The sequence below is a fragment of the Anabrus simplex genome, chromosome 2, assembly GCF_040414725.1.
Source record: "Anabrus simplex isolate iqAnaSimp1 chromosome 2, ASM4041472v1, whole genome shotgun sequence".
Taxonomy (NCBI): Eukaryota; Metazoa; Arthropoda; class Insecta; order Orthoptera; family Tettigoniidae; genus Anabrus; species Anabrus simplex.
The window spans coordinates 732,622,919-732,631,400 of NC_090266.1; the positions used below are offsets into that span (position 1 = coordinate 732,622,919).

The window sequence follows — 8,482 nt, forward strand, 5'->3', positions numbered from 1 at the left end:
AACAGGATAAATCTCGTCCACACACGGCACAGTCTCTATGTACTGTCTGCATGATGTTAAGGTACTCTCGTGGCCAGCAGGATCCCCAGATCTGACCCCGATAGAACATGTGTGGGAGCAGCTCGGGCGTCAACTCCGTCCCAATGCCACCATCCATGATATCTAGGACCATTTACAATAATTGTAGGCCAGCTTGCCTCACGAAAGGATACAACGGCTTTATGACACCCTTCCGAGTCGGATCAGTTTGTGCATCCAGGTCAGAGGGTTTGCGACTTCATATTGCTAAATGGGCTCATAATGCCAAGTTCTTTGTAAATTGGACTTGATTTTGCAATCACTGAAGTAACATCACTTATCCTCTCAATTTCGTTTCCTCCTCCCATTCTGGGTACTTCAATGTTCTTTATCAGGCAGTGTACAGCATTCTCATATTATATTTATTTTATTGTTTCTTACATTCCTAACTGTGCCTTTGCTGGCGGGGCCTAGTGTTTACAGTGCACTATGTCTTCTGGTATAGGCTAGAGCAATTTTGTTACTTTCATTGATCTGTCTCTGTTACTAGTGATTCTAGTAATGCCACTCCTTATGCAGCCAGTCCCTGCTATGAATGGTGTGAAACTGTTGCTCATAGGGTCGGCTGGTGCATGCATTTCAGTGGGCTTGGCAGACTGATATGTAATAGCAATTTCTGTTTCTTTGAGGAAGGCAACGGGAAACTACCTCACTCCTCATTTCCCTAGTACACCTCTTCAGTGATGCCTAGGCCATCTATGACAGCTGATGGCGGAGCTGTTGAGGATCCAACCAGCCTTCGGGCTGATGACTAAACATACATACATTCCAAATTAAATCCCAATAATGAAACCAAACATACTAAAGAAATTATTAACAGTACAATGCATATTTATGTCTGCCTCTGTGGTGTAGTGGTTAGCGTGATTAGCTGCCACCCCCAAAGGTCCGGGTTTGATTCCCGGCTCTACCACGAAATTTGAAAAGTAGTACGAGGGCTGGAAGGGGGTCCACCCAACCTCGGGAGGTCAACTGAGTAGAGGTGGGTTCGATTCCCACCTCAGCCATCCTGGAAGTGGTTTTCCGTGGTTTCCCACTTCTCCTCCAGGCAAACGCCGCGATGGTATCTAACGTAAGGCCACGGCCGCTTCCTTCCCTCTTCCTTGTCTATCCCATCCAATCTTCCCATCCCTCCACAAGGCCCCTGTTCAGCATAGCAGGTGAGGCCGCCTGGGCGAGGTACTGGTCATTCTCCCCAGTTGTATCCCTGATCCAAAGTCTGAATCTCCAGGACACTTCCCTAGGCGGTAGAGGTGGGATCCCTCGCTGAGTCCGAGGGAAAAACCGACCCTGGAGGGTAAGCAGATTACGAACGAACAATGCATATTTATAAAAAAATCAAAAGATTGTGAAAAGTCACTTTCACTTTCAAAGTAACAATGATTCAAGGAGACCTATTTTCTTCGAAGGCCGTCAATTTCATCATCTGCTAATGGTTCAGTGACTGCTGTCTTTATAGCGTTATAGAAACATATTTCTTCAGAATTTATGAAGATTTATGAAGTTTGTTAATAGCCTCCAAATTTTCTTTTATTTATAGGGACATTAAAGGTAACAAGGTAAACCTGATTTTGAGGCACAACTGAATCTTTGAAGGTATCGCTACTGTTGAATAAACTAGACGTAGGCTATCCGTTGCTAGAGGGAACTTGATGGTACTTGAAAGCAGTTCCTTCCTTAGGTATAAACATGTCTTTATAGCATACGCTATAATGTCTAGAGAGCTCACGATTGCCAACATCACGGCAAGAAATGACTAAGTGTCAAGTAAATGGACAGTTATTGCCTTGAGGCTAATATTCAGTGCCTTACAAATATGGTCAAACTACCCAAAATTGGGTGTTTCTTGCCATGATATAATGCCCACCTACCTACAGCGTGAAGTGGCAGTCTTAACTCAGGGTTGATAGGGTTATTCAGTTATAAATCCATGAGTAGAGTTTCTTGGAATGGCTATCGTACTATCCGCTTAGATGATAAATTGAGCGTATCTCCACGTATACTGCGATTTGTTTATGTCCAGTGCAAGGAAATAGAGGGACTGCCTGGCCGAGGCGGTAAAGGCGTGCTCGGTTCGCCCGGAAGGACGTGGGTTCGAGTCCCCGTCAGGAAGTCGTAAAATTTAAGAAACGAGATTTCCACTTCCGGAGGTGCATATAGCCCTGAGGTTCACTCAGCCTACACCAAAAATGAGTATCAGGTTAATTCCTGGGGGCAAAGGCGGCCGGGCGTAGAGCTAACCACTCCACCCCATCACGTGCTGAGGTTAACAATGGTCGAAGCCTTTACCTTCCACTCCTCCAAGGGCCTTCGTGGCCTGTTCGGAGGTGACACTGCTTTTTTTGCAAGGAAAATTGCATGTAGTGAAATCTGCCCTTAGCAGCGAGCGAACATCTCAATAAATGATCATTGCGACGGGTGACTGCCCAGTATAAGGGGGAGGATTCTTTTGTTATTTGCAAAACGTTGCACTGATCCATATATTTTCCAGACCGATGGAATAGGAAAGGCGTAGGTCTGGGATGGTAGCAGCTCTTAATAGACTCCACTTTTCTTTTATGTATGGGGACAGTAAGGGTAGCAAGATAAGTATCGCCACCTTTCAGTAACATTTATTTCAAATAATGTAATACTGTTACATTCACAATTATATTTACCTTCTTCTTCTTAGTGTTTACTCCGTTCTGCATGGCGGTTTTTGTACGTGCTATTCTCGATTTCTTCGAACGAAGACGTCGTTAGGGGACACATTGTTTGATATCATGTCCTATCTCAGTTCCTTGGGTCTTCCATGGGGATGTATTCCGTTCACTTTTAGGTACAGGGCGAGTCCCGCGAGGGATGTCTTCTGTAAATGAGAGCGTGATCGCCATCACACCATTCTCGTACGCCCGTGGAACGCCTATTATCTGCGATTAATGGATTATCTGATTGAAAAACAATCAAAATAGCCCCATTACTCTAAGTGTTGAAAATGTTTTCCCTCAGCTTGTAGACAAGCGTTGTAGCGTGTGATGATATTCCATTTCACTCTCTGCAATTCAGCCTCGTGATTCTTCAAAGTTTCGGTACGAACTATTTCCCGATGTGGCATCTGTACTCCACGCAGTAGGGCCCTCCATCGCTGTCATCAACAGAGAACGCCTTCTCAACGGCTTTCCGACATTTGGCAAGGGGTAATATACTTCGCGGATGACTACATTGAAGGGATGTAATGTAATTGCAATTGTTATCTAATTGAAAATTGTGTTCTGTGAATCTTGCCATTAATTTATCAACAGCCCTCGTAATCCGTCGACCCGGTCGGTAAACGAATTCCGGACGCCAAAACCTCGAAGACACGCAGACAAACGGACAGGCTAATGAAGGGGAAGGGGAAAGGTGTCAGACCTTTCTCGAACTTTCCTGTTGCAAATCAGTGCGATATTGTGGACTGAAAGAAACTATTTCAGGACATTTAACGAACACCCTTTTCCTCATTAAGTGGCCTTTCATTGCAGCCTACTATTTTTTAAATGATTCCTAATATTTATGTTATTCTTTATCCTTAAAATAACAATCGCCACCAAATTTCTAACATTTACTGTATTTTTGGTGTATAGTATTCTAAGTTTACGACATGTTTGATATTCAGTCGCATGTGTTTGTTATATGAGCGAAACTATTTGACAGTATTGAACCCTTGAACTTACCATTCCATCGTTGGTTGGCCACAGCTGCTCCAGTAGAGCAATGTCGAACTCTTCAATCTTGGGGTCGTAGCGGGAATATTTCGGTCACGATCTTAACCGAACGATGGGGTTCAGAAGAGAGCCTAACTACTTGAAATGAGGAGCAAATATGTGCTTACTAACTTTTATTGAATTATCAAAATGCAAAAAAAAAATTATGTTATAAAATCATTCATCGAGAAAATTTTAATCATTTAACGTTTCAACGCAGTCACATTGCATTGCGTGAGTTTTATCAGTTACATTTATCGAAGAACTTTTTTCGGAGGAAAGTAGAAATATCACAGATTGGTGAACAGCGAAAACTAGAAAAACGAAAATAAAACCTGAAAATCGGGTACCTATTGATCCAAACGATAACTGAGAATTAATCCACACGATCCGTGGAAAATCTGACCTTCAACAAGTAGAGATCCAGATTTACATTTAATTAAGGTTATCCGCCAGTCAAATACCCTGTCGAATATGGGAACATCCGCCGAATGGACCCTTAATCGACCCAAATTGACTATCAGTTGCTTTGGATAAGTTACGAAATACTACTGGAAAGCATGGTGTCCACTACAAGTTAACAGCAGCAGTCATAATTAAAAATAAATTCCACCATGTATTGTCATCTCGTGACACCCTTAAGTTATGGAATAATCCCGATGCTGAAACGTGCATCACCCAAACAGCTGTTCAGAAGGAACCAACAACAACTCGATCCGAGAGGATCTTACATTACGTCGTTCTGAAGAAACAAAACTGCGAAATGCAAGAAACACTTACTCATCATGCATTTGGAAGAAATGCTAAACACTGAAGTGAAAGAAAAATTGGTAAATCACTTGAAATATATTCTTATACAACCAACTTTCAGGTTATAAACGGTTACGTTAAGTTTAATAAACTTAGAAGTCCATATGATAAAATAAAATCCAAAATACCAAAACAATCTAGGGAATTCTTTCCTTTATAACTATGACTATCATTACAGATCCATCTACTTATGTTTGTCCCAATAAACTAACTACAAGTTATTGATAGACCACGGTCAACTATTATAAAAATGAAAGACCGAAAATTGGAAATAAAATATATTCCCAGCTGAAGAATCGAAACTGCATTCGTAACTCAAGTCTCACATAAATAAGCTAAGTGTCAACACGCATACTATCAAAGCAATCGGACGTCTGAACGACAAAACAATTAAGTCTGGAAATAAAATTAAAATACTAAAGTTCAATGAACTTAAACGCGCATGGCAAACAGCTGTAAATATCAATCACCATTAGTTCAGTATCCAATGCCTGACAACCCTCACGTTCATGCCACTAGTGGTTCCATAATCTTATGTAAACACCTTCCAGCTGGTAAGGGCTGTGCCGAAACATGGCCTCAATATTACTTTAATAACACTCTTCGCATTACTTACACTACTGCAGACACTACCATCGTTCACGTCACTTCGCAAGAACACCTAACCTAAGACTTAAATATATACAGACGACACCCTAAATCTATCGTCGAGCCTACATAGTGTCTACACACCCTAACACTAACATCTATGTACACACACACCTTCCTAACTTTACTCAGTTTGAACAATATCTCAAATAATGTTAACACATTATTTAAACATCGCATTTTACAGTTTCTCGACGTGAATTTTACTGCCCTGAAGAGTTCCACACGGCGACCAGAAATATAATGCATTCACCTGATCATTATTAAATATTAATTCGACACACGCACTGAAATTTTATTGTGACAAACACATTATATTCTACAACATTAATACAAATATAGACACAGACCTGTAACAGTAGTCATCTTGTAGATTCCGGCTACATTCAGCCAGCTGACCTCGTATTTAGCTGTTCATGGCTACAGGATACATCATCTTTCTTATATATGTATCTTAAAAATACACAGATTTTACACTCGCTATCGATTAACACCGCAAATGACGCACTTTCTTCGCGTTTTAACATGCGACAAACCTCCTTCTCTACTGGCGACTGCGACTGTTTTCCCAAGACTCTGCTTTAGTTCACCCTAATAATTGGCCAAGTGTTTCAATAGTTAACAAACATCAGACCTCACTGGCTAGCCTCCAGACTCCCTTTGACAATATCAAACACACACAATGTAAACCAGAGAGGAAATCAGGTATGTATTTTAAACAGATATCTATGCCTTCACATTTTTCGTCGGTGGAAGCTCAGGATAATTTCTATCACCTTCCATTTAATACTCTACTTGAACCATTGACACGAATATATAACAAGTTATTTTGAGAAATAAACCCCGCACTTTCTTGTAGACGATCGACGTGGGTTCCACCGTCCGGACCTTCAGATAGAGTGTGTAAATGTAGGTAGAGGGGATTTCTTTTATACCCTCTGAGAGGACGCCACCTTCACCATGAAGCTTGGTAGTGCAATCTGCTAACTCCACAGCCACTGGACCAACTTTCTTGAAACTTATTCCACAAATTCAGACAGAATTATAATTCATTATGGTGTTAATTTTGTATTTTTCCCATACTTGCAACGGGCATAATAAATTTATTTCTGACATGTAATTTCGTGGTCTTTCTTCATAGATGACCTCGACACGTGTCGCAAATCCGCGAGTATGACGCCAACTTTTCTCCAGGCTTAATTGCATTTAAATTCACCCTGGGGATTCTATCTTCATGTATGGTTTATTAATAATTTAGATCCTTTATTCCTGGATTAACCATGTCGCCAAAATCTCTCGTTATCACGGATTTATCCAAAATTGCTAAGTTAGTCTGTATTAGATGTCGACCGAAGTGTCCCGGCATTTCACGAGATGGTGGCTCGCTTGGCACGGTGAGTTCTGTTTCCACGGGAGAGCGAGACTCTTGAAATAAAACATGGCTACTCTCAAAAAAGTTATTTGAAGCTGAAATAAATATCTGGAATTATTCTTCATCGTAGAATTATGGGTTCAGTATAATTACTGAGTTGAGGGATTAGGACGTGGAATGATATAAGATTATCCTATGAAAGTGGAGAAGGAATGTGGCTTAGTAAATATTTAATCATAGAGAATTTTACCAACTTCACTTTTGCTTTCGCACGATAAATGAATTTCCTCGTTGGAACGTTTTCAAGCATTCTGGGACGGACAGACTTCCCCGAAAGAGTTAAAAGTGCTTCAGCATCATGTAGAGAACCGTTCCCAAAAGTCGAGAGCACTCCAACGTCCTGAGGGCGGTCGTTCCCAAAACGGTTAAGAGCAGTCCTAAGTCCTGAAGGTGGTCGTTTCTTGTTGTATTTTTGACATTTAGTTTTTAAATATGTTGTTAGAGCATAGAAATAGTAACAGTTAGAAATCTACGTATTTAAACAGAATTAGAACGAATTTGAAGTAAAGTTCTTCCTTCTCCTGTAATGTAAATAATTTGGAAATAGGAGTATTCAACTTCTCACTATGACAACAATACTGAAACCCCGAGGGTCGTTGAACGTACAAGAACGACTGCCATATTGGCGTATAGGATTCTCTTTGTGGGCCTCAACGCTCTTTTTGCGTTCAAGTATGTGCCATTTTAACTGTGCCAGTGACACACATTAGGAATGGAGGATCTAAACGCCAGTAATTGCAATATATGGTGCCCTAATAATATACTAATTTCAGTTGTCTCTTTTACAGGTGGAAAGAAGTAAGCCGATCATGTTCTAGATGGTGGTTGGGCCCGAGAGAAGCATGTTGTAGACGTCCATCACCGACTGACTCTGCCTACCAACCTCAAGATTTTAGTGTCGCTGCGTTCACAATGGAACCATATGAATGAGCGGACGCATTTTTACTGTTACGTGTAAATGGACAATATCTATTTTTAGTGTATTTTGAAGCCACAGTTACATTTCCATTTAAATGCTGAATAAGAAGTGTAAGGTGATATAAAATCATAAAGGAAGTGCTCTATGTTTGATAAATGTATATGCATATTTATCAAGTACACAATGATGTGATTGAGTACTAGTATGTGCTGATTTGCCCAAGAAAATACCGTAGAGAAACGAATTGTTATGTTAGAACATTTGAAAATTATATGAAGACATGTTACGTACGTCCACCAAAGGGCGTTACATCAGGATCTTTCCTTATATAAATCATTTTACATTTTAACACTACAGGGATGAAATTTACTTTCAGCAAAATAGTGCCCAAACTTTTATGCACACTGAGTTTGCGACCACGTCCTTTGTTCAATAAGTGCAATGTCTTTTGGTGTGTGATTTCGCTTTCAACTACCCCCACTATTCAAATATTCAATTTATCTTTATTTTATAAACAATTGATAAAGTTCGTTTTATATATGGTGAACCACAATTAAATCGCTCTTGAATGGATCGCATTGTATGCCTCATGTTAATCATTATTTCATGTGAATGGTAAATAACCCAAGGATACATGTTTGGAACAGTACCCAAACTTCGGAATTCATTCAAAAATTCTCCCAGTGAGTTACCCTTCTTTTCAAAGTTTCAATTACTATACTTTATAGACCGCTATGAACTTGGCAATCAACAGCATATTTTCACTGTACACATCTGACGGTGCAGATGGAGATTCAAAAAGGAGGGTTAGAAAGGGTGGTCTCTACCGCTACCGACAAAAGTAAATGCAACTAGAAGATGGTTATCCCCTAA

General features: G+C 40.4%; 1 long non-coding RNA gene across 1 annotated transcript in view; it reads left to right on the top strand.

The window, feature by feature from the left end:
- The window catches only part of LOC136863078 (uncharacterized), an 86,537-nt gene extending 78,574 nt beyond the window's left edge, over window positions 1–7,963 (top strand). The window contains exon 4 of the long non-coding RNA XR_010859142.2: window positions 7,479–7,963. This is a non-coding gene — a long non-coding RNA (uncharacterized lncRNA). The remainder of the gene's footprint in view (window positions 1–7,478) is intronic.
- The last annotated feature ends 519 nt before the right edge of the window (window positions 7,964–8,482 follow it).